At 43.2% G+C, this 23,308-nt stretch overlaps 1 long non-coding RNA gene across 2 annotated transcripts; it reads right to left on the bottom strand.

Annotated features, from left to right (window-relative positions):
- Positions 1-299: 299 nt before the first annotated feature.
- LOC136504680 (uncharacterized) lies at positions 300-3,339 on the bottom strand. Of its 2 annotated transcripts, XR_010770949.1 has the most exons (4): positions 2,900-3,339; positions 2,479-2,563; positions 1,120-2,361; positions 300-808 (listed from the first exon to the last, which is right to left on the bottom strand). It is a non-coding gene; the product is annotated as an uncharacterized lncRNA (long non-coding RNA). The 2 variants fall into 2 exon arrangements; XR_010770948.1 differs by having other exon boundaries at positions 1,120-2,563.
- Positions 3,340-23,308: the final 19,969 nt, after the last annotated feature.

Genomic DNA, 23,308 nt, shown 5'->3' with positions numbered 1-23,308 from the left:
TTAACAGGCCACATTTCAATTTTATGACATTTTTCTAGCCTACCACGTCAGCTGCTTACGTGGCATGGTGAGATATGGTACCAAGACCTACGACAATAAAACAATGTCATAAATGTCTATGACAACTAGTTAGCTCCCCACGCATTGCGCGGGGAGGAGCGAGAATAGGTAGCAGCAACAGTAGTAGTATACTATTAGATGCCTATATATCTTAGCTATTGACATTCAAAAAGACGACAAAAGGTTCAAACTACATGGTTACTGAAACACAAACAGAAGGATGGAAGTTACTCCCTCTATCCCATATTATTTGTCGTTTCCGATTTTCGTGCCACAAGTTTGACTATATTTGTAGAAAATACATACAACATTTGTATCTCCAAATAAATTTATTAAAAAACTAGATTCAAAGATCTTTCCAATGATACTAATTATGTACCATAAATATTAATATTTTGTAATATATATTTTATCAAAGTTGTTTCTCAGGAAGCGAAAGCCACACCAGCCTGTTCGCCTGCTCGTAAACGATCGTAAATTTTCAGCCAGGAACAGTGTTTTTCTCTCACACCAAACCAACCAGCAGTAAATAATCCACGATCGCTTACGGCCTCCCGAAATATTCTGGGACGGAGGGAGTAGACAGCTTCCGACAAAACCCAAAAGTTTCGCACGTGGACAATGGACAGAGATCTAAGCGAAGTCTTGAAATGGTATCCTGTATAGATGAGTTCAGGCTGGCAGCTTGCCGTCACTTGCTGATTTAACAGTAAAAAGCGAAGCAGTCTTTGTATTCTTGGAAGAGCACCTGTGAAGGAGTGAAAAGTTAAGTGACCCAAGACGTATTGTGAGGTGACAAAGCAATTATAAATACGAAAAAGTTCCATGGCTGAGCACTAAACTGTATGTCAATGTAAGGTAGCACACTGCATTTACCCAAACTAACTGAACTGAATAGCACGAGGGATCAGATTGCTGTACAATCAGTGTAATTAGAAATGAATACTACCAGGAGGACAGTAATTCAAGAGAAATGTGGTACTTAAAAAAAAGTACATTTAGGTAAACGGTAGATGAAGAATACGTCAATTTAGCAAGCAAAAGTAAAACATTAGCCACCTTTTTTTTTTTTGAGCGGTCTCTATTCGAAGAATATAAAATAGGACACCATCTATGTAGCTGATTTCCCTGTGAAGCAAAATGGAAAGATTACCACAGACATTAGCAAAAGATGTTTAAGACATTTATATATGCACATATAGGGTCAGTATCTTCAGATAACACGCTAGATTTATTTAGTTTGTAATACCTTTATTCGTTACCTATTTTAGCTGTGGCAAAAAATAGTAATTCTATGTTCAAATCTTTCCAAGAAGCTAGACAACCTACGATGATCATGAAAGGCGCACTAAGTACTAAGTAACAAAAAGCGGAAACGAAGAGTTTAATCTGCGTTGATTTAGTTTTGGCATGGAACACATGGCCTTGTTTGCCAAACAACCAGGCTTTAGTCCTGTGGGGTATTTGTTCAAGAACGAAGTGCTGTGGGCAGAGAAATCAGCAGCTAGGGACCTTACCATGCTCTGAGAGGAATGAGAACACGGAGACAACACATAGGCAAACACTAAGATTTCAATCAACACAGGGAAAAATATGAGAGTTAAAGAGGCAAGATAACCCCTTATTTTTTTTGGAACTCGATGATAGCTTCAAAATCAGGAAGTTCCAGTATGAAAGGATATGATTCAGCCAAGAATACACAAACTAAATCTGGGAAGGAACAACACGGATAAATTTAAGACCTGTTACAAAAGGAAAAAGTTTGGGTGATCCAGAAGTACTTAATAGCACAATAATCATGGCAACTTTGAAGTACCTGATGTCCTGGCATGGATCAAATTGGCAACTCAAAATGTCATATCAGTGAGAACACCCTCACCTGTTCTGCATCTGAGAGTGCCCTGGAGTAAATTTCAGAATCCAGCAGCTGTGCAACAAACTCAATTGTAGGCAATGGCTCAATGAAAAGCTTTCGCTGACATATCTGAAAAGTGACTTGAAGTAAAATCAAAATCCTGGAGACTCAGTGTGTGTTTAGTATGGGTAAAAAGCCATCAGTATAGTGTTCAAGACTACCGATGATTAATCAGGAACGTTGGCCCACATTAGGTTGTCTCATCCTGCAGTACTCGCAGCATCTGAGTCTAGTGTCTAGTCATAGGAACTGAATTTGGACATAATAAAGTTTTGATAAATTTTACTGAACCATATTTTCATAGAAAATGCGTCCTACTGATTTATGGGAAGAATATTTTACTGAACTATATTTTCATGCTCCAAATGAGCCAAGAGAGATATCTCCTGAAACAATGAAACAAAATAATTACGTATTATCATAATAATTGGATGCTCAAGAAACATGCTGTTTGAAGCAACATAATCACCATAATTCTGAAGCATGCATAGTTCATAACTCACATGTTAAGCTGCAGAATATGTTATTTTGTATTGAGTCCTTCATATGGTAGATGATACTTCCTTGACAGCAAAGAAGAAGCCATCACTGTAAGATACATATTAGAGGTCAAGTCTTTGAAATATTGTGTCGCAGAAGATGTATGTGTGCATCGACTGTGTGAATATTTTCCCATGAAATAGCCTGTTGGCTGCATTTGATAACAGAAAAGTTGGTACACTCTGGAATTCCTATGAAATTGATAAATTGATCTCATATAATAGTAGGCAACATAAAAAAAATTAGAGGACAGACAACTTGTGAAAAGATTGATATATGGATGCCAATCTTGTAATGATTGCATAGGACTAAATATTATTTCTGGGGTGAGGGCGACCTCAGGACGCAGACGCGGAGGTTTGAGCATGGAAGAGACGCCGATACCTGGATCTGCTGTCGCCGGACGCCTTGCGCGCACCGGCAGCAGGGCTGCGCCTCTAGGGTTTGGCCGCAGCGGGGCTCCCGTGATGGCGCGGCACTGAATCCGAGCCGGCGAGGGTGGAGCGGCGGCCCGGCGGCACCGGCGGCGTCGTGACCTTGGGAGAAGGCGGGTGAGAGGCGGACGGCTGTGGCAGTGCCCCCGGCGCCCGCGAAATGCGCAGCTGATTGGGGAGGTCTGGCCACCATAGGTGGATGAGCTGCCGGGGAGAGGGAAGTGGAAGCTGAGCAGGAGGACAGTTGGGGTGGGGAGAGGGGGTCGTCGGCGGCGGCGGCGACGGCGGCGTTGCACGTAGTGGGAGCCGAGCGGGGCGAGCGATGGAGGCGTGGAACAGGGCCAGCAGCGGAGGGACAGAAGGTTCGAGGGCAGTGTTTTTTTAATCGGTTATTTTGATCGGCCATTAGGGTTCTCCGAGTGTTGAGAAACTCTATTGTAATTCATCTATTCGAACAACTGTTATTCGACATGTTCGCTGGTTGGTTTCTGGGCTGGTTTGAGCTGGCTGGTGCTAGTTTGTTGTGAGAGAAAAACACTGTTGGCTGGTTGGTTTGGGCTGGTTGAAACCAACAAGCGAACAGGCTGATTATAATTTTATCTCTCCAGCATCATTGCTTTTTTCTACGACTGTCGCGTATAAGATCCACTGTCAGACACGTATGCCTACGGGAAGGCATACGGACATCAAGTCCCCGTCTCCTCCGACCGAGCTCGCTATCGCTCGCACATAGGCCGCTACGGATGAGCGATTGAGCGCCGTCGCTCCGCCTCCGGACCCCATGGGCAGCCGGGCTGGTGCGCCTGGAGGCCGCGCTGTAGCGGCGCGGTGTGGCTCGTGGACTTCTTCGACGCAGCGGCAGGGTCCGACGTGGGAGGCGTCCTGGCAGCCCTGCTGTTCGTGTGCGCCGTTCTTCTTCTCAATCATCGACGTCGCAGAGTGCGCCGCGCATGACTTTCGGCTGTGGGAGGCAGAGAGGTCGCGCTCGCCGTCGGTGGCCTGCACGCGAGGAGGAGCGCTCGCCCGTGGCTTGCTAGTCTCGACGCGGCTTGCTCGCGATAACCGGCGGCCTCGCTCGGAGGTGCCAGCACGCTACCAGCTCCACAGGCACGAACATGGAGCCCATAGGCCTGGACGTGCCCTCCACGGACCATGGCGGCGGCGAACTCCTCCCGCGGCCTCTTGGTGCGTTGGAGCAGGTGCCGCAGCCTGCTCTTTTGTGCTCCTCGTCTCCTCCACGGGCAGCCCGGGACGAGTTTGGAGGCCCACGGACATTAGCGCCCTCTCCTTCATTCTCCACATCGGCGTGCTGGGACTGCAGGTGCTCGCGCGCGCCCACGGTGGTGGTGGCGTTGGCTGCTCACACACATGCTACCTCCACCACGACTGCACGCCCCGCGACAACCTGCAGCCTGTAGGGCCAACGACCAGGAGTGCCCCATCGCTCTCGCGTGCAGGCCGCTGTGGGCGAGCGCGGCTGCTCCCCTCGCGCGTAAGCCACGCCGTGGGTGTGTACTCGTCCGCCGTGGGCGCTCTCGGTCTGACAGAGACTTGACGTCCATATGTCTTCCCGTAGGCATACGTGCCTGACACTGGGCCTTGTACGCGGTAGCCGTAGAAAATGGCATGGATGCGAGAGAGATGAAATTGTAATGGCAGATCTCCGAATAGGTGAATTATAATGATGTTTCTCAAAACTCAGAGAATTGTAATGGCCTAGATCAAAATAACTCTTTTTTAGTTGTCTGGGTAAGGAACGGTAGGAGAGGGATGGGGAAAAATTGGTCAGTATAGTAAAAGGCGACGTGGTAGTGGAACGTGTGGCTGAAAGTTAGCGGTGACGTGGCTCACTGAGGGGAAAGTTTTGGTATATAGGAATAAGGATCTATGGTATAGGAATAAGAATCTATGGTAGATAAATAACCGATGTCATAGGTTCTTATGACATCCAAAAACCAATGTTATAGACTATGACATGCAATATGCTATTGTCATAAATCATTTTTATGACGTAAGATTTTTGACATTATGATTTAGGAAAAATTGGCCACAGGACACATAAAGTGAACTCCCTTTGCTGTTGGACACTGAAAATGGCAAGGTTTGCTGGTGGACACCAGACCCAATAAAATATTTATTTCTGGCTTTCGAGGATAGAGAAGAGCAATGAAATGTCCTTTATGCCCCTGCCTCTTTGTTCTTCCTAACTCTCCTTCACCACCCTATACAGTGCCGCGGTCACCACTTGGTTCGTCCTCGCCTTCCCCATCTGCTAGCACTCGATGAACTGGCCGAGGAGGTGTTTCAGCTGCTGCCCCTTTGCGATGACATCCTCTATCGAGGTACGTGGCGTAGGCGCGCACAAATGTGGCAAAGTCCAAATCACGGAACCGCGCGTGGTCACAACGGTCATTGAACTAGGACACGTTGGGCATGCGCCTACCATGTCGCGTGGCGAGGAACACCTCCTACTCATACACCGGTCCCCCTCTGCAAGGTAAGAGCAGGCGATGCACGAGCGCTAGCGCCTTGACGGCGACGGGCCACTGTTGACACCAAATTTTGGTTCGATAGAAAATCCCCAAGGATAGGAAATTATCAAGGAAAGCTGAAATATTTAAGCAAGTCGGCTAACCAAATGGCCAGCAAGATCAGGACGACGTCATCATTCCAAGGGGATGGACCTTATTGGTAGGATCAGGTAGGCACGAAGCAAGAAGACACGTCAGATTCCACAGAAGGGAAAGATTGGAGTCCAAGTTATCTTAAATTTAGGAGTTTTTCTTTTTTGTATCTGGTCTTATTCGACCATGACTCATAGTTAGGCCTTGGGTATAAATATTGAATCTCGACCATTGTAATGAACATCTTCAATGATCAACACGGACTAGTACCTCTACTTTTCGGCTCATGCCACCCCTTAGGAGTAGTAATAGAGTAGATTTCGACGAGTTCTTCAGCGAGCAAGGCTACATCGGTTAGGTCCGACTTTTGATTTGTCTGTGAGTATCCGTCATGACTTATACCTTGTTTGTAAGGCTGCATCGGTTAGGTCTGACCTATTGCAAGCTTTGTATAAGTTAGTTACGTCAGTTAATTATAAGGTTGCCCTCGGTTAAGTCTGATCTCTTGCAATTGCTGATAGTTACCATTGGTTCTTATCAAAATCCACACGGCTTCCCTCAGTCAAGTTTGATCTCATACAAATTTTGATACGAATCCCTTGCCTGGTTAAGATTGAGATAGATTGGCTTTGTATCTTTTTTCGAATCATCATCTCATCGCATTATATTGTTTACATCCTGCATTGACGATGGTTATCGCTAGTCTAGCCATTATAATCCGATCTTGATCAAAGATAGTATGTGGCCAAGGCATGTTTAGCCCTAGGTAAGGCTTGCTAATTGATGAGATCCGGTCTAGAAGTGTTTTACGACTGCATCGGTTAGGTCTGACCCCCACTGCTAGCATCATAGATTGGAAACCATCAGGTAGTAAGCCTTGCTTATGGCCAAACATTGTCTTTGGTTGCATGCTATGTCTGCATCGGCTATTTAGCCCATCGCCTGAGCTACCAGATCGTAGTATGTTCCCATCATCTCGTTAAGCATTTATAGATCTATATGCTTTGAAGGTTTAATATGTTATCCTTATTATGGCTGCATCGCTTAGGTCTGACCCCCACTGATAAAGGTAGTAGATTGGATTTGATAGGTGTACGGGATTATATACGTCTAATGGTCGAGTGGTTGCATGATATGACCCTTCTTTCGCTGGAATCGGCTATTTAGCCGATAGCTTGTCTTTTGAGAATATGTATTGGCTATCCACATGATTTTACTTGTTTTTATCTTGGTTAAAAGCTAGTATGTTTCTCAGTCAAATCATATGCTTTCACGTCTATCTTTTACATCTTTTGCATGCTTTCATGATAATTGGTAGGTTAGATCTATGTAATTGAGTAACTGATGATTGCCGCTATGCTTGTCTTGCTTATCATACATCATGAACATATTGGATATCGACTCTCTAGTCGATAGCCTTGTCTTACTGGCCACTAGGCCATACATTTGGAACTATCTAGACAAGCGACCGGCATGTTTCACCTTAAATTACTGATCAATCTTGCTCCCTTGTCAATTGCAGGTCAAATGGACTGGTACGCCCCCAAGGTCACGATCGTCCAATCAGGTGGTGCCCTTCCTAAGCCTAGAGAGATAGCTCAGGATCTGCTCCACGTGGGCCTCTCCTTGGCGTTGATCACTATGTTCCTGGTGTCGAATTTTTGGCATCGACATAGGTCTAGCACACCTAGTGGGACCACAATCGTTTGATCAGAAGTCAACTATAGTCGTCAACATAGAAAACAACAATGCTATCCTCAAGGTCAACCTTGAGGACTTGCCTGATGACCAGAAGGCACTCATTGAGCAGGCAGCGAAAGAATTCAAAGAGAAGTGCCTGCTGTCTTATAGCAAGACACAGGAATCCATCGTTCAGAAGACCCCGCTGGCAAGAGTTCTCCTGCACAGATAGAATGATCCAGATGAAGAAGTTGAAGCTAGACTTGCCACCCAAATGATCCACAAGACTATCAATGAAGTCATTACAAATCATAATCAGACGCTTACCAATACGATTGGCAATGTATGAAGTTAGTCTTCTTTGGGGCACTAGTTGATCAGATGGGACCGGCTTACTTCAGTGGCTTCAACCCTTTGGCTATGGCAAGCAATGTGACTAGCTCTAGTCAACAATAGAATGGTGGGCAGTATCAACAGCCCTTAGGAGGACAAGCCCTAGACCCTCAAGTTTAGCTAACCGCGGGAGGGCAAGTACCATCCCTGCCAACAGCAGGGGGCAAGGTTATGGACAAGAAACAGGGGGCAACCACCAGCTCAGCAATCTCCAAGTGCCTCTGTCACATAGACAAATCAGCTTCCAACTAGATAAAACCAAGCTTATTCAATCCATTAGCGAACCTCGCCGATTAGTCAATAGGTTGTGCAACGGCAGTCTCAGGGAAAGTTCACTACTTCCTATCAGACACCTAGTTGGCCCATAAAATTGCTCCGTTAGTATAATGGATCACCAAGGATGTTGGTCCTAACTTCTTCAATAGTCGGTTACAAGGATATACCACTCACAAGGCCTAGATCGACTATCCAGAAGGTTATCATCCAATTTCTGATGTCAGCATGTACAAGATGATGCCACACCCTAGGTATCAGAATCCTTATAACTACAATGTTCAGCAGCTTCAAGCCTAGGGACAACAGCTACAATTTCAAGGACAACAGTCTCAGGCTCAGGGTGAACAAGCTCAAGCACAAGGCTCCAAAGCTCAGGCCCAAGGACAGTCGAGATAGGAAGCCATTTGAATGGATGCTAACGAATTTGCCAACAGGATAGTTGCTATGATGTAGAGCTAGTTTGGTCTAAAGCCTAAATGGCAGGTTGGCTCCTACCAGGGCCCATACTGTGCTTGGTATGATATTGTGCAGCTCCCTCCACGCTACAGTGTCCCGAACTTCTCCAAATTTACCAGGGTAGACGAGATGACAACCATGAAACATATCAGTCGCTACCTTGTTTAGCTTGGAGATGCATCTATTGAGGAGGCACACAAAGTTTGGTTCTTCTCTTTGTCCCTCTCTGGACCAGCCTTCAGTTGGTTTTCTTCGCTCGAACCAAACTCTATCACTGGGTGGGCCGATCTAGAAAACAAGTTCCATGCATACTTCTACAGTGGGACAGGAGAGAAGAAGCTTACAGATCTGACAAGCATGAGACAGAGAAACAATGAGTCAAGCTCTGAGTTCATTTAGAGATTCAGAGAAGTAAAGAGCCATTACTACTCGTTGAACCTATCTGATGGCCAATTGGATGGATTGGCCCTTCAAGAGATGTCTCCATTGATCAGAGAGAAGTTCAAACGCCAAGACTTTGAAAGCATGGCCCATTTAGTTTAGAGAGTGTCTTCTTTTGAAAGTCAGCACCGGACCCTGCTGAAAGGTCCTAATCGCTAGAGGGGGGGGGTGAATAGCCTAATAAAAATTTCTACAACAACACTTAACAAAATGGTTAGACAATTATGAGGCGAAGCAAGTGTTGCGCTAGCCTACTCAAAATGCAAGCCACCTACCACAATTCTAGTTTAGATAGTATCTATTCACACAATAGCTATGACACTACCCTATGTTAGTGTGCTCTCAAAGGCTAACTAAAGAGCCACACCAACCAAGCAAGAAAGCTCTCACAACTAGCTACACTAAAGAGCTTGACAACTAGTTTGCGGTAATGTAAAGAGAGTGATCAAAAAGGTTATATTGCCGAGTAGATGAAGGAACCAATCAATCACAAGGATGAATAAAAATGAAGACCAATCACCTCGGAATCAATGATGAACATAATGATTTTTTACTGAGGTTCACTTGCTTGTCGGCAAGCTAGTCCTCGTTGTGGCGATACACTCACTTGGAGGTTCACGCGCTAATTGGCTTCACACGCCAAACCCTCAATAGGGTGCCGCACAACCAACACAAGATGAGGATCACACAATCCACGAGCAATCTACTAGAGTACCTTTTGGCTCTCCGTCGGGGAAAGGTCAAGAACCCCTCACAATCACCACGATCGCAGCCGGAGACAATCACCAACCTTCGCTCAATGATCCTCGCTGCTCCAAGCCATCTAGGTGGCGGCAATCACCAAGAATAACAAGTGAATCTCGTAGCGAAACACGAACACCAAGTGCCTCTAGATGCAAACACTCAAGCAATGCACTTGGATTCTCTCCCAATCTCACAAAGATGATGAATCAATGATGGAGATGAGTGGGAGGACTTTGGCTAAGCTCACAAGGTTGCTATGTCAATGCAAATGGCCAAGAGAGTGAGCTTGAGCTGGCTATAGGGCTTAAATAGAAGCCCCCACAAAATAGAGCCATTATACCCCTTCATTGGGCACAACTCGGGGTGACCGGACGCTCCGGTCCGATCGACCGGACGCTTGCCCTCAGCATCCGATCACGTGATTCACGCCACATGTCCCCTACTTCAAATACTGTGCATTAGATTTCAACGGTCATCTTGTTGACCAGACGCGGTGCACAAACTAACCGGACGCTGAGCCTCCAGCGTCCAGTCATTTCCAGTAAGATTCTAGAAACGATTTTCTTTGACCGGACCGTGCAAGCATTTGGTCACTCAGTGACTTTTCTCTGTGCTGCCCGAGAACAGGACCGAACACTGGACCCAGCGTCCGATCGCTGAACGACCCAGCGTCCGATCACTGAACGACCCAGCGTCCGGTCGTTTGACCGACGCCAGCGTCTCTGCTGTTACAACCGACCGGACGCACCGGTTCCTCTGGTACGAGCATCTGGTCACCTTGTGACCAGCGTGACTAACTTCTTTTCAACTCTAACTTCTTCACCCTTGCTCAAATGTGCCAACCACCAAGTGTATCATCTTGTGCACATGTGTTAGCATATTTTCACAAACATTTTCAAGGGTGTTAGCATTCCACTAGATCCTAAATGCATATGCAAAGAGTTAGAGCATCTAGTGGCACTTTAATAACCGCATTTTGATACGAGTTTCACCCCTCTTAATAGTATGGCTATCAAACCTAAATGTGATCACACTCTCTAAGTGTCATGATCAGCAAAAACAAAATAGCTCCTATGGTTTATACCTTTGCCTTGAGCTTTTTGTTTTTCTCTTTCTTCTTTCCAAGTCCAAGCACTTGATCATCGTCATGGCATCATCATCATCATGCTATGATCTTCATTTGCTTCACCACTTGGAATGTGCTACCTATCTCATGATCACTTGATAAACTAGGTTAGCACTTAGGGTTTCATCAATTCACCAAAACCAAACTAGAGCTTTCAATCTTCCCCTTTTTGGTAATTGATGACAACCCTTTCACAAAGATATGAATTGAAATTCAATTGAATCCATGTTGCTTGCCCAAGCATATTTACCATGTGTAAAAGAATATGGACAAGTTTCATGAACCCCAAATGGTAGCAATTGCTCCCCCTACATATATGCTAAAAGTTTGGATTGTAGCTTGCACATATGCTTAGATAGGAAATATAGGAGACAATGTCTACCAAATGATGCTAAGGTATAAAAGATGGACCTTTGAAGCGTTATACCAATCAGAGTGCACCATTATACCATCCTTAGCACCATGGTTAGCTCTATACCACTTGGAAACATACTTTGAAAAGATACCACTTGTAAAAACTTACTTGGAAATGAAAGTTATCTAGTGACTTTATTTCATCATTCAATCTTACAACTAGCATATATCACACAAGCATGAATATTTTAAATTTAAAACTTATGCCATGCAAGCAAACATATGAAATACACATCCAAATGCACCATTCAAGTTCATGAGCCTGCTCCCCCTACTTGTGTGCTTAAAATTTTAATTGATCCCTTTCCTTTGCCATATTTCTTTGTCATATTTATCCCTTTATGTCAAATTCTCAAATTCTCCCCCTATCACTTGTATCTTTATTTCTATTTCTCTCCCCTTTGTATTGTCTTTTCACTTATCTTTGTGCACTATTTCTCTCCCTTTGTCATCAATGACCACAAAGGTTTAAAATATAGATAGGTAGAGATTATAAATGTCAATCAATGGGATGAGGATCATTTCCCCAAATTTGGTCCAATCTAGATCATTTGCCAAAGATATTTAACTCGGTTTGATCCAAGGACAATCTTCTTCACACCTCCAAGTAAGGGTTATCTTGTACCATGTTGAGTTAAACACTTAGAGCTCATTTTTAAGATTAAACACTAGGTTTACAAGCCCATAAACATGTCATATGCTACCACTAGATCAAGTCAAGCATAGAAGCAATAGTGATACCATATAAACATCAAATTCATTTGATTTTCATGAATGATCCTAATAAAATGGAGAGATGACTAGATGCACTAAACATGTCCTTAGCAAGGATGTATGTCATGCCACTCAACTTTTACCTTGGATTGCTCGAAGGAGAGGCATGTCATATAAGTGGGGGGTGCATCAACACATATATGAGAAATCCAATATGTTGAACTCATTCCTTATCTTGCAAAACCTTTTCTCATCCAATGGATTGGTGAATATATCGGCAAGTTGATCTTCGGTGCGCACACTCTCAATGCAAATGTCCCCTTTTTATTGGTGATCTCTTATGAAATGATGGCGGACATTTATATGCTTTGTTCTTGCATGTTGAACCGGATTGTTGGTTAGCTTGATTGCACTCTCTTTGTCACATAGCAATGGCACTTTCTTGAACTTGATTCCAAAGTCACTCAAAGTGGCCTTCATCCAAAGTATCTGTGCACAACAACTACCGACAGATATGTATTCGGCTTCGGCGGTTGATAATGCAACACTATTTTGCTTCTTTGATGACCATGAAACAAGTGATCTTCCCAACAATTGACATGTGCCCGAGGTGCTCTTCCTGTCAACCTTGCATCCCGCATAATCTGAGTTAGAGTAACCAACTAGCTCAAACTTTGCTGCTTTGGGATACCACAAACCAACATTTGTTGTATGCTTCAAGTACCTCAATATTCTCTTTGTAGCCTTCAAATGACTTTCTCTTGGTGAGGCTTAAAATCTTGCACATACACTATACATGACATCCGGCCTTGATGCAGTCACGTAGAGTAGGCTTCCAATCATAGACCGATACAATTTTTGATCCACCATATTGCCACTTGCATCACTGTCCAAGTTACCATTTGTTCCCATTGGTGTGCTAATGACTTTGCTATCACTCATGCCAAACTTCTTGATTATGTCCTTGATATACTTGCCTTGATTCACAAATATACCATTTTTCAATTGCTTGATTTGAAGACCAAGGAAGTAACTCAATTCTCCAATCATGGACATCTCAAACTCATTAGCCATCATCTTTCCAAACTCATCACAAAAGTCTTGATTGGTTGATCCAAATATGATGTCATCAACATAGATTTGCAACACAAACAAGTCTTTTCCAATCTTCTTGATGAAAAGAGTGGTGTCAACCTTGCCCATTGTGAACCCTTTAGAGAGTAGGAAATCCCTCAATCTCTCATACCATGCTCTAGGTGCTTGTTTCAATCCATACAAAGCCTTCTTCAACTTGTATACATGGTTGAGCTTCTTGTCATCTTCAAAATTGGGAGGTTGCTCAACATATACTTCTTCATTGATGTAGCCATTTAGAAATACACTCTTAACATCCATTTGATAGAGCTTGATGTTGTGGGCACAAGCATAGGCTAGCAAGATTCTAATTGCTTCCAATCTAGCAACTGGGGCATATGTTTCTCCAAAGTCAAGACCTTCAACTTGTGTATAGCCTTGTGCTACCAATCTTGATTTGTTCCTTACTACCATCCCATCTTGATCTTGCTTGTTTCTAAAGACCCATTTGGTTCCAATCACATTGTGTCCCTTTGGTCTTTCTACCAATTCCCATACTTGATTTCTTGTAAAATTGTTCAATTCTTCATGCATAGCATTCACCCAATCAACATCCATCAATGCTTCATCTATCTTCTTTGGTTCAATGGATGACACAAATGAGAAGTGTTCACAAAATGAAGCCAATCTTGACCTTGTTTGAACACCTCTTGAAATATCACCAATGATAGTATCCAGTGGATGATCCCTTGCAACATTGGTTGGTTGGAGGATTGAAACTTGATTGCTTGCACTTGCTTGATCATTGGGTTGAGACGATGTACTAGCCACTTGATCTTGTTCATTATCATGAGATCCACTTGAACTAGCTTGATTTGTATCATTTTGCTCATTTGAATTAGCGAGCACTTGTACTTGATCATCTTCATCATCATTTACTTGCCTTGGCCTCAATTCACCAATATCCATGTTCTTCATGGCATTTGAAAGTTGAATGCCTCTAACATCTTCCAAGTTCTCATTCTCTACTTATGAACCCTTGGTTTCATCAAATTCAACATCACGAACTTCCTCAAGAGTACCATTATCCAAATTCCAAACTCTATATGCTTTGCTTGTAGTGGAGTAACCAAGTAGGAGTCCTTCATCACATTTCTTGTCAAACTTACCCAATCTAGTGCCTTTCTTTAAGATATAACATTTGCAACCAAAGACCCAAAAATATGCAATGTTGGGCTTTCTACCATTCAAGAGCTCATATGGTGTCTTCTCTTTCAATGGGTGACAATAGAGGCAGTTGCTATAATAGCAAGCCGTGTTGATAGCTTCGGCCCAAAAGGATTGACTCACATTGTACTCACTAAGCATAGACCTTGCCATATCAATGAGTGTTCTATTCTTCCTCTCAACAAGGCCATTTGATTGAGGTGTGTACTTGACCGAGAATTGATGTCTAATTCCAAATTCATCACATAATTCATCAATTCTAGTGTTCTTGAACTCACTACCATTGTCACTTCTAACTCTTTTGATGGTTGTTTCAAACTCATTATGAATGCCTTTGACAAATGATTTGAATGTTGCAAACACATCACTTTTGTCCACTAGAAAGAATACCCATGTGTATCTAGTGTAGTCATCCACTATCACAAAGCCATATTTGTTTCCACCGATACTAGTGTATTATGTTGGCCCAAACAAATCCATGTGCAATAACTCAAATGCTTTACTAGTGCTCATCATGCTTTTCTTAGGATGGGTATTTCCAACTTGTTTGCTGGCTTGACAAGAGCTACAAAGCTTATCCTTTTCAAACACGACATCTTTTAAGCCTTTAACTAAGTCATGTTTAACCAATCTATTCAATTGTTTCATTCCAACATGACCAAGCCTTCTATGCCATAACCAACCCATGCTAGACTTAGTGAACAAGCATGTGGATAATCTAGCTTCACTAGCATTAAAATCAACCAAGTATAGATTCTCATATCTAAATCCTTTGAAGATCAAATTAGAGCCATCTACACTTATGATCTCTACATCATCTACCCCAAATATTCATTTGAATCCAAGATCACATAATTGAGCCACGGATAGCAAATTGAAGTTTAAGCTCTCTACTAGCAACACATTGGATATGCTCATGTCATTGGATATTGCAATCTTACCAAGCCCTTTGACCTTGCCTTTGCCATTATCACCAAATGTGATACTATCATAACCATCATTGTCATTGGTGTTGATTGAGTTGAACATTCTTGCATCACCGGTCATGTGTTGAGTGCACCTACTATCAAGAACCCAATGCCTTCCTCCGGCTTTGTAATTAACCTACAAAAGAAGATAAATTCTTTTTAGGTACCCAAACTTGCTTGGGTCCTTAAAGGTTAGTCACTAAGCTCTTTGGTACCCAAATGGATTTCTTCTTTGAGCCCATCCATGGTTTACCAATGAACTTAGCCTTCACACCATTTGTACCCTTAGTAAGCATATAGCATGAATTAAGCTTTATGAAGGATACATTAGCATTTTTGCTCTTGTTGTTGCATTTTTGCTCCACATGACCCACTTGCTTGCAGCTAGTGCAAAACTGACCATTGTTCTTCACAAAACTAGTCTTGTAAGGAGCAAAGGCCGCCTTGCCTTTCTTAGGGATATAGCCCAATCCCTCTTTGTAGAGAGAAGCTCTTTGGCTACCCAAGCACATAAGCAAGCGGTCCTCACCACCATAAGTCTTAGCTAAGGTGTGAGTGAGCTTGTTGACCTCCTTCTTGAGGTTCTCATTCTCAACCACTAGTGAGCCATCACAAGTGAGACCGTCACTACTAGATGAGGTGGTGGTGGAAGTACTACAAGAAGGGTTAGTGGGAGCAACAATGATAGGCATAGATAATGATTCATTAATTATATCACAAGTTAAGCCTATATTGCAAGTTTCAACATGCTTCTTTTTATTTTGCTCATTAAGCAAAGATGAATGAGCTTTTTCAAGTTTCTTGTGAGCCTTGTCTAGTTTCTCATGGGCTTCCTCTAGCCTCTCATGAGTTGCTTTGAGCTCATCAAGGGCTTGCTTAAGGGCTTTTACCTCCTTATTCAAGCTCTTGCATTCTCTTCTCTTAATGTCAAACTGTTCTTTAGCATCTTCTAGCATGTCAAACAATTCATCTTTGGTAGGCTCATCATCATCATCATCACTATCACTGTCATTTTTATGTTCATTTTCATCATCATATTCTTCATCACTTTCATCATCACAAGATTGTACCTTAGTGGCCTTAGCCGTGAAGCATGATGAAGATTCGAAGAGAGAAGGCTTCTCATTGATAGCAATGCTTGCAAGAACCTTCTTCTTGGTTGTCTTGACATCATTACTATCATCATCATCATCACTTGATGAAGCATCGCTATCCCAAGTGACTACATATGAACCACCCTTCTTCTTCTTGAAGGCCATCTTGTCCTTCTTCTCTTTCTTTTCCTTCTTGTCCTTGTTCTTCTTGTTGTCATCATCATTGTCGCTATTGTATGGGCATTGAGCAACAAGATGATCTTTGCTTCCACACTTGAAGCACCTTCTTGACTCTTCTTTGTTCTTGGATGAAGACTTCTTTATTCTAGCACGGTAGCCCTTCTTCACCATGAACTTGCCAAATCTCTTGACAAAGAGAGCCATCTTCTCATCATCATCATCATCCCATGAATCATCATCTTCACTTGATGTTTCTTGCTTAGCTTTGCCCTTGGATGATGTGGCTTTGAATGCCATGCTCTTCTTCTTGTCATCCTTCTTCTCCTTCTTTTCTTCCTTCTCATCTTCATCTCTATAAGCATCATCGGTCATAATATCTCCCAAGATTTGGTTTGGTGTCATTGTGTTCAAACTGGTCCTTACTAGCAAGGTGACCAACATGCCAAATCATGCGGGTAAACATCTCAAGAACTTATTTGAGAAGTCCTTATCCTCTATCTTCTCACCAAGTGCTTTGAGATCATTGACAATCACTTCCATCCAATGGAGCATGTCCGGCACACTCTCATCTTCCTTCATCTTGAAGCTTGCAAACTTTTCTTTGAGAATATATGCCTTTGCACCCTTTATGGCTTGAGTGCCCTCAAATGACTCTTCCAACTTCTTCCATGCCTCATGAGCTCTCTCAATGTTCTTGATTTGCTCAAAGGTTCTCTCATCCAAAGCATCATGGATGGCACTAAGAGCAATGTCATTGTTTTGGAGAAGTATTTCTTCGGCGGCAGTGGGAGCCTCTTCATCTTCTATCTCAATCTTTGTTTCTACCACTTTCCAAATCTTTCTATTGATTGACTTGATATATGTTTTCATCTTAGCCTTCCAATAAGGATAATTTGAGCCATCAAATTGGGGTGGCTTCTTGGTGTTGTTGATTTGAGCCATTTTTACACCAAAGGTTGTTAAGCCTCAAATCACGGTGACCTCGGCTCTGATACCACTTGAAAGGTCCTAATGGCTAGAGGGGGGGGGTGAATAGCCTAATAAAAATTTCTACAACAACACTTAACAAAATGGTTAGACAATTATGAGGTGAAGCAAGTATTGCGCTAGCCTACTCAAAATGCAAGCCACCTACCATAATTCTAGTTTAGATAGTATCTATTCACACAATAGCTATGACACTACCCTATGTTAGTGTGCTCTCAAAGGCTAACTAAAGAGCCACACCAACCAAGCAAGCAAGCTCTCACAACTAGCCACACTAAAGAGCTTGACAACTAGTTTGTGGTAATGTAAAGATAGTGATCAAGAAGGTTATATAGCCGAGTAGATGAAGGAACCAATCAATTATAAGGATGAATAACAATGAAGACCAATCACCTTGGAATCAATGATGAACACAATGATTTTTTACCGAGGTTCACTTGCTTGTCGGCAAGCTAGTCCTCGTTGTGACGATACACTCACTTGGAGGTTCATGCACTAACTGGCTTCACACACCAAACCCTCAATAGGGTGCCGCACAACCAACACAAGATGAGGATCACACAAGCCACGAGCAATCTACTAGAGTACCTTTTGGCTCTCCACCGGGGAAAGGTCAAGAACCCCTCACAATCACCACTGATCGGAGCCGGAGACAATCACCAACCTCTGCTCAATGATCCTCGCTGCTCCAAGCCATCTAGGTGGTAGCAACCACCAAGAGTAACAAGCGAATCCCGTAGCAAAACACGAACACCAAGTGCCTCTAGATGCAAACACTCAAGCAATGCACTTGGATTCTCTCCTAATCTCACAAAGATGATGAATCAATGATGGAGATGAGTGGGAGGACTTTGGCTAAGCTCATAAGGTTGCTATGTCAATGCAAATGGCCAAGAGAGTGAGCTTGAGCCAGCTATAGGGCTTAAATAGAAGCCCCATGAAATAGAGCCGTTATACCCCTTCACTGGGCACAACTCGGGGTGACCGGACGCTCCAGTCTGATCGACCAGATGCTTGCCGTCAGCATCCGGTCATGTGACTCACGCCACGTGTCCCCTGCTTCAAATACTATGCGTTAGATTTCAACGGTCATCTTATTGACCGAACGCAGTGCACAAACTGACCGGACGCTGAGCCTCTAGTGTCCGATCGTTTCTAGCAAGGTTCTAGAAACGATTTTCTTCGACCGGATGCGTCCGATCATGCTTGACTGGACCCTGCAAGCATCCGGTCACTCAGTGACTTTTCTCTATGCTGCCCTGACAATAGGACCGGACGCTGGACCCAGCGTCTAGTCACTGAACAACCCAGTGTCCGGTCACTGAATGACCCAGCATCCGGTCGTTTGACCGACGCCAGCGTCTCTACTGTTACAACCGACCAGACGCGCCGGTTCCTCTGGGACCAATGTCCGGTCACCTTGTGACCAGCGAGACTAACTCCTTTTCACCTCTAACTTCTTCACCCTTGCTCAAATGTGTCAACCACCAAGTGTATCACCTTGTGCATATTTCCACAAACATTTTCAAGGGTGTTAGCATTCCACTAGATCCTAAATGCATATGCAAAGAGTTAGAGCATCTAGTGGCACTTTGATAATCGCATTTCAGTACGAGTTTCATCCCTCTTAATAGTATGGCTATCAAACCTAAATGTGATCACACTCTCTAAGTGTCTTCATCACCAAAAACAAAATAGCTCCTATGGTTTATACCTTTGCCTTTAGCTTTTTGTTTTTCTCTTTCTTCTTTCCAAGTCCAAGCACTTGATCATCGTCATGGCATCATCATCATCATGCTATGATCTTCATTTGCTTCACCACTTGGAATGTGCTACCTATCTCATGATCACTTGATAAACTAGGTTAGCACTTAGGGTTTCATCAATTCACCAAAACCAAACTAGAGCTTTCACCTGTGCAAAGAGAAGTATTTGAAGGGGACTGCTGCTATGTCTGATCCCTATGATGCTGACTCTGATGAAGATGAAGAAGTCACAACTGCTAAATGGACATGGGACAAGACTCTAGTATCATGTCCTTTGGTGAAGGAAAAGAAAGATGTTTACAACTTCGATATCAAGAAAGCTAATAGGATCTTTGACTTACTGTTGGAGAAGAAGCAGATGAGACTACTTGCAAATCATGTGATCCCTTTGGCTAAGGAGTTAAAGGGGAAGAAGTTCTACAAATTCCACAATGCCACCACTCATAATACTAGAGAGTTCAGAATCTTCTACATACATATTCAGAAGGCCATAGAATAAGGAAAGGACAAGTTTGAGCCAGCCAAAACCTAGCAATGGGCATAGATGGACATCCCTACCCAGGGGTGCATATGGTGGAGTTTTAGTTGGCTAAGGGAAAGACGAAGGCCTTGACATCAGCTAAGGCCATGGAAAATGAGTCAATTGACTCCAAAGTTTAGATATCGGCAAATGAGTTAAAGAAGGATGATCAGCAAAAGAGTCAATACGAACATGGCGAGACATCTAGAGCTGGTGCTTTACGTCCTTGGGTCACTTCTAGGATCTTGTTGAACAAATGGCAACACCAGAAAGGAAAAGGACTATCAACGCCGACTTAAAGAAGAAGATTATGAGCGTCGGCATGAAGAAGAAAGGTACGAAAGAGAACAAGCCGAGCTACATTGGAGTTGTCCTTTCTTTAGACACTATTAGAACAAAGGATTGAAATTGCCTACAAGACGTAACTGCCTAGAGTGTAGTAATCAGTATGCGGAGTTTAGGCAATTTCAAGCCAACTACCGGTCCATCCATGGGTGTTTGAATTATCAATTTAACAACATGGATCAACGCATAAAAAATAAAGGAGCTGATGATCGGTTAGGCAAGCATGTCCATGATCAAAATTGGGCCGATCATGATGAAGAGAAAGAGTATGTTTGGTAGGAGGGCCAATGGTGTTCAGGAGGTCTAACAAGGAGCCAGAAGAGAAGAGTTCAACGCATGAGAAATAGAGAATTAGAAGCTCAGAAGTAAAGCAGACCTCAGACATGGCACGTTAAGCAAACAACCAATAAGGCTAAGCCATCGGCTAATATTGATATGGTCTTCATTCTACCTACAGAGTTCAGGGCTCCCTCCAAATATGAACAAGAAGAATCTGATGGGGAGTATGATGAAGAAGAATTGGGAGAAGCAATAGCTTAGTTAGCCCTCCAGTCCCAACAAGCTATATTTGACAAGCCATTTCAGCATCGACACTTGAAGGCTTGATACATGAAAGGATTTATCGATGGAAAGCCAATGACTAAGATGTTAGTGGATGGAGGTGCTACTGTTAATCTGATGCCCTGTACTACTTTTCGTGAGCTCAGGAAGGGCCTAGAAGATCTGCTTGAAATGGACATGATGTTGAAAGACTTTGGTGGCAATGCGTCTAAGACCCAGGGGGCAGTTAATGTCAAATTGACGATTGGAAGTAAAACCCTGGTTACTACTTTCTTCATCATCGATGGTAAAGGAACATATAGTCTGCTCTTGGGTCATGACTGGATCCATGCTAATTGCTACAACCCTTCCATAATGCACCAATGCCTTATCCAGTGGCAAGGAGACAACGTCCAAGTGGTTCAGGCTAATACATCCGTAAGCATGGCAACAATCGATCCAGCATACTGGGAATTTGAAGACTATGAATGCTTCTTTGGTAGACTATGGGAAGGAGGCATCATGAAAGTCAATGATGAACGTCAACGGCCGATCTAAACAATCGGCTATAAGAGTTTATTTTAATGACTTCTTTAGTTAGTTATTACAGATCAGCTAAACATTGCTCTTATTAGTTAGAATGTAACCATTCTATTTTAAAGAGTCAGATTTGGATTGCACAATAGTTCGACAGAGCTTGACAGCCGATGATTGTTGAGTTTTCATAAAGATTTAGTACTTGAATCATCATTGGCTATTTTGAAATAGTTTTCATTATGAGATTTCAAGTCCTGATGATTAAGGGTTAGAGCTTAAGTGTGGGTCATCGCCAAGTCTGATAGTCGATACTAGCAGAGTATCACCTTTAGAACAAAAATAAAAGATCCCAACTCAGCCTAAAGAGGCGAAAGCTGGTGCGGCATGCATCGCCTATAGTGCAAAAATAAAAAGAGGAAAAAGGGGTCACATGAGATCAACTCAAAGGTGTGCCATCGTCATCTCAAGACAATTCACATGGATTCAAACAAGGAATGAACATGAGTGGAATCAAAAGATTTTATTTATGGTTGAATCCCTAAGTACAAACTACGACCCGAAGAAGACGTTGTTCATGATATCTTCGGTCGAGGTAGTGTCCACCACAGCATTGGCATGATCGGTGAAATCCTCCACCCATTCATGATGGTCGTCTTCACTAGCGAAGCTGGGTTGGAGCCCTCAGAGTTCATGCCTAGAAATCACTTAGGCAGTCATCAGGGCCACTGTAGCCCCATGTCGGATGCCGTGGAGGGCAATCTCCCCAGCACACACGGGGATATCCTAGAAGCGACTCACAACCAGATTGCCCTAAGCCTTCATAGCTCTAGCAACATTGTTCACCGCCAGTTGAAGGGCCTCCAACTCCTTCGTCAGAGCAGTAATGATAAAACAAGAAATCATCAAGAGAAGCGTGATGAGGCAAGATGATGAAGGTATAGAGTTACTTCTAAGGATCCTACTTGCGACCCTAGCATCAGATTCTGTATTGCTTTCCCCCTCTATGGCAGCAAGAGCAGCCTGGGAAGTAGCCAAGGCAGCCTCTAGGCGCTCAGTTTCTTGGGTTGCCTCCCAATGATGACCCAACACTTCATCCCATTCATGAAGAAAATGCCTAGTGTCATCTCCATTGTATGAATCGGTGGAGTCGACAAAGGAAGTCATAGGCACCACCGATTAGGCCTTAAACTTCACCAGAAGATTTTGGACGATGGCTCAGGTGATGTTCCTATGAAGCAAAGTTACCAAATTCAGATGATTATCAGAAGATTGGGGATGAAATTTGAACATACCCTGGGATACAAAGGCGCTGACGAGGGGGAGATCCTCCTATGGGATATCGCTAATAGGACGCATGCCGCCCACCATTATTATCGGTTAAGGAACGAGTTTTTTTTGGTCTAAGGAGGAATAAGAAGGAGTTGTGCGGTGGTAGAAGCGAAAGCAAGCACAGATATGACCTTTTGACTATCCCCTTGTTGACACCATTTTTTGCACGTGTCAAAATGATCAGAGTGGGCTAATCGGCAGGAGGAAAGTTACTGTATATGCTGGCAATCGATGAAAATCAGCTTGTAAAGATGGTTGCCGATGAATGGTGGTGATCGATGGAAAGGTTGATTTAGACTCGGGCGTTGCCGATAAGGTTGGAGATGTTATTGTCGATGCCGATGAAGGAAGGCTTGAAAACTACTGCTGATGAAACAGGAAGTATGCCGATGGAAAGGAGGTCGGTGAGAATTCCATCATAATTGAGGCGGACAGGGAAATAGATAGGAGTTGATTTTCTTTTCTATATTTGTTAGAGTATGATTCATGTAAGAGTCACGTGTTTCCTTAGATATGGACTTGGTGTCCTAGTCGTATTTGGTTATGTCTCTTTAGATCAGGGTATAAATATAGATTGAGGGGCAATGTAATATAATATCAATCAATATCAAAACCAATTTTTACTCCTATTTGCATCTACTTACTTTTCGGTGACTTCATCAATTTGCATATTTTTTCCTTTTTACGAGTTCTCATTGATTCGGCGAGTTGCATCGCTTCAGTGCGACCTTCGGTGATTCTCGAGTTCCGCATGAGTACCTCTTGGCCATGACTTCTGGGCGTATCACTGTTGTCAGGACCAAAGTGCTCGTATCTTCATCCTTGTCGATTAACAGGTCAAATTGACTGGCACGCTTTGGATATCGATTTGGGTATTAGCCCTTTGTGTTTGTAGATCCACTTTTGCATCAACACATCTTTTGG

Source organism: Miscanthus floridulus, chromosome 14 (assembly GCF_019320115.1).
Source record: "Miscanthus floridulus cultivar M001 chromosome 14, ASM1932011v1, whole genome shotgun sequence".
In the NCBI taxonomy this organism is placed as follows: Eukaryota; Viridiplantae; Streptophyta; class Magnoliopsida; order Poales; family Poaceae; genus Miscanthus; species Miscanthus floridulus.
This window is presented reverse-complemented; position numbering and strand designations above follow the sequence as displayed.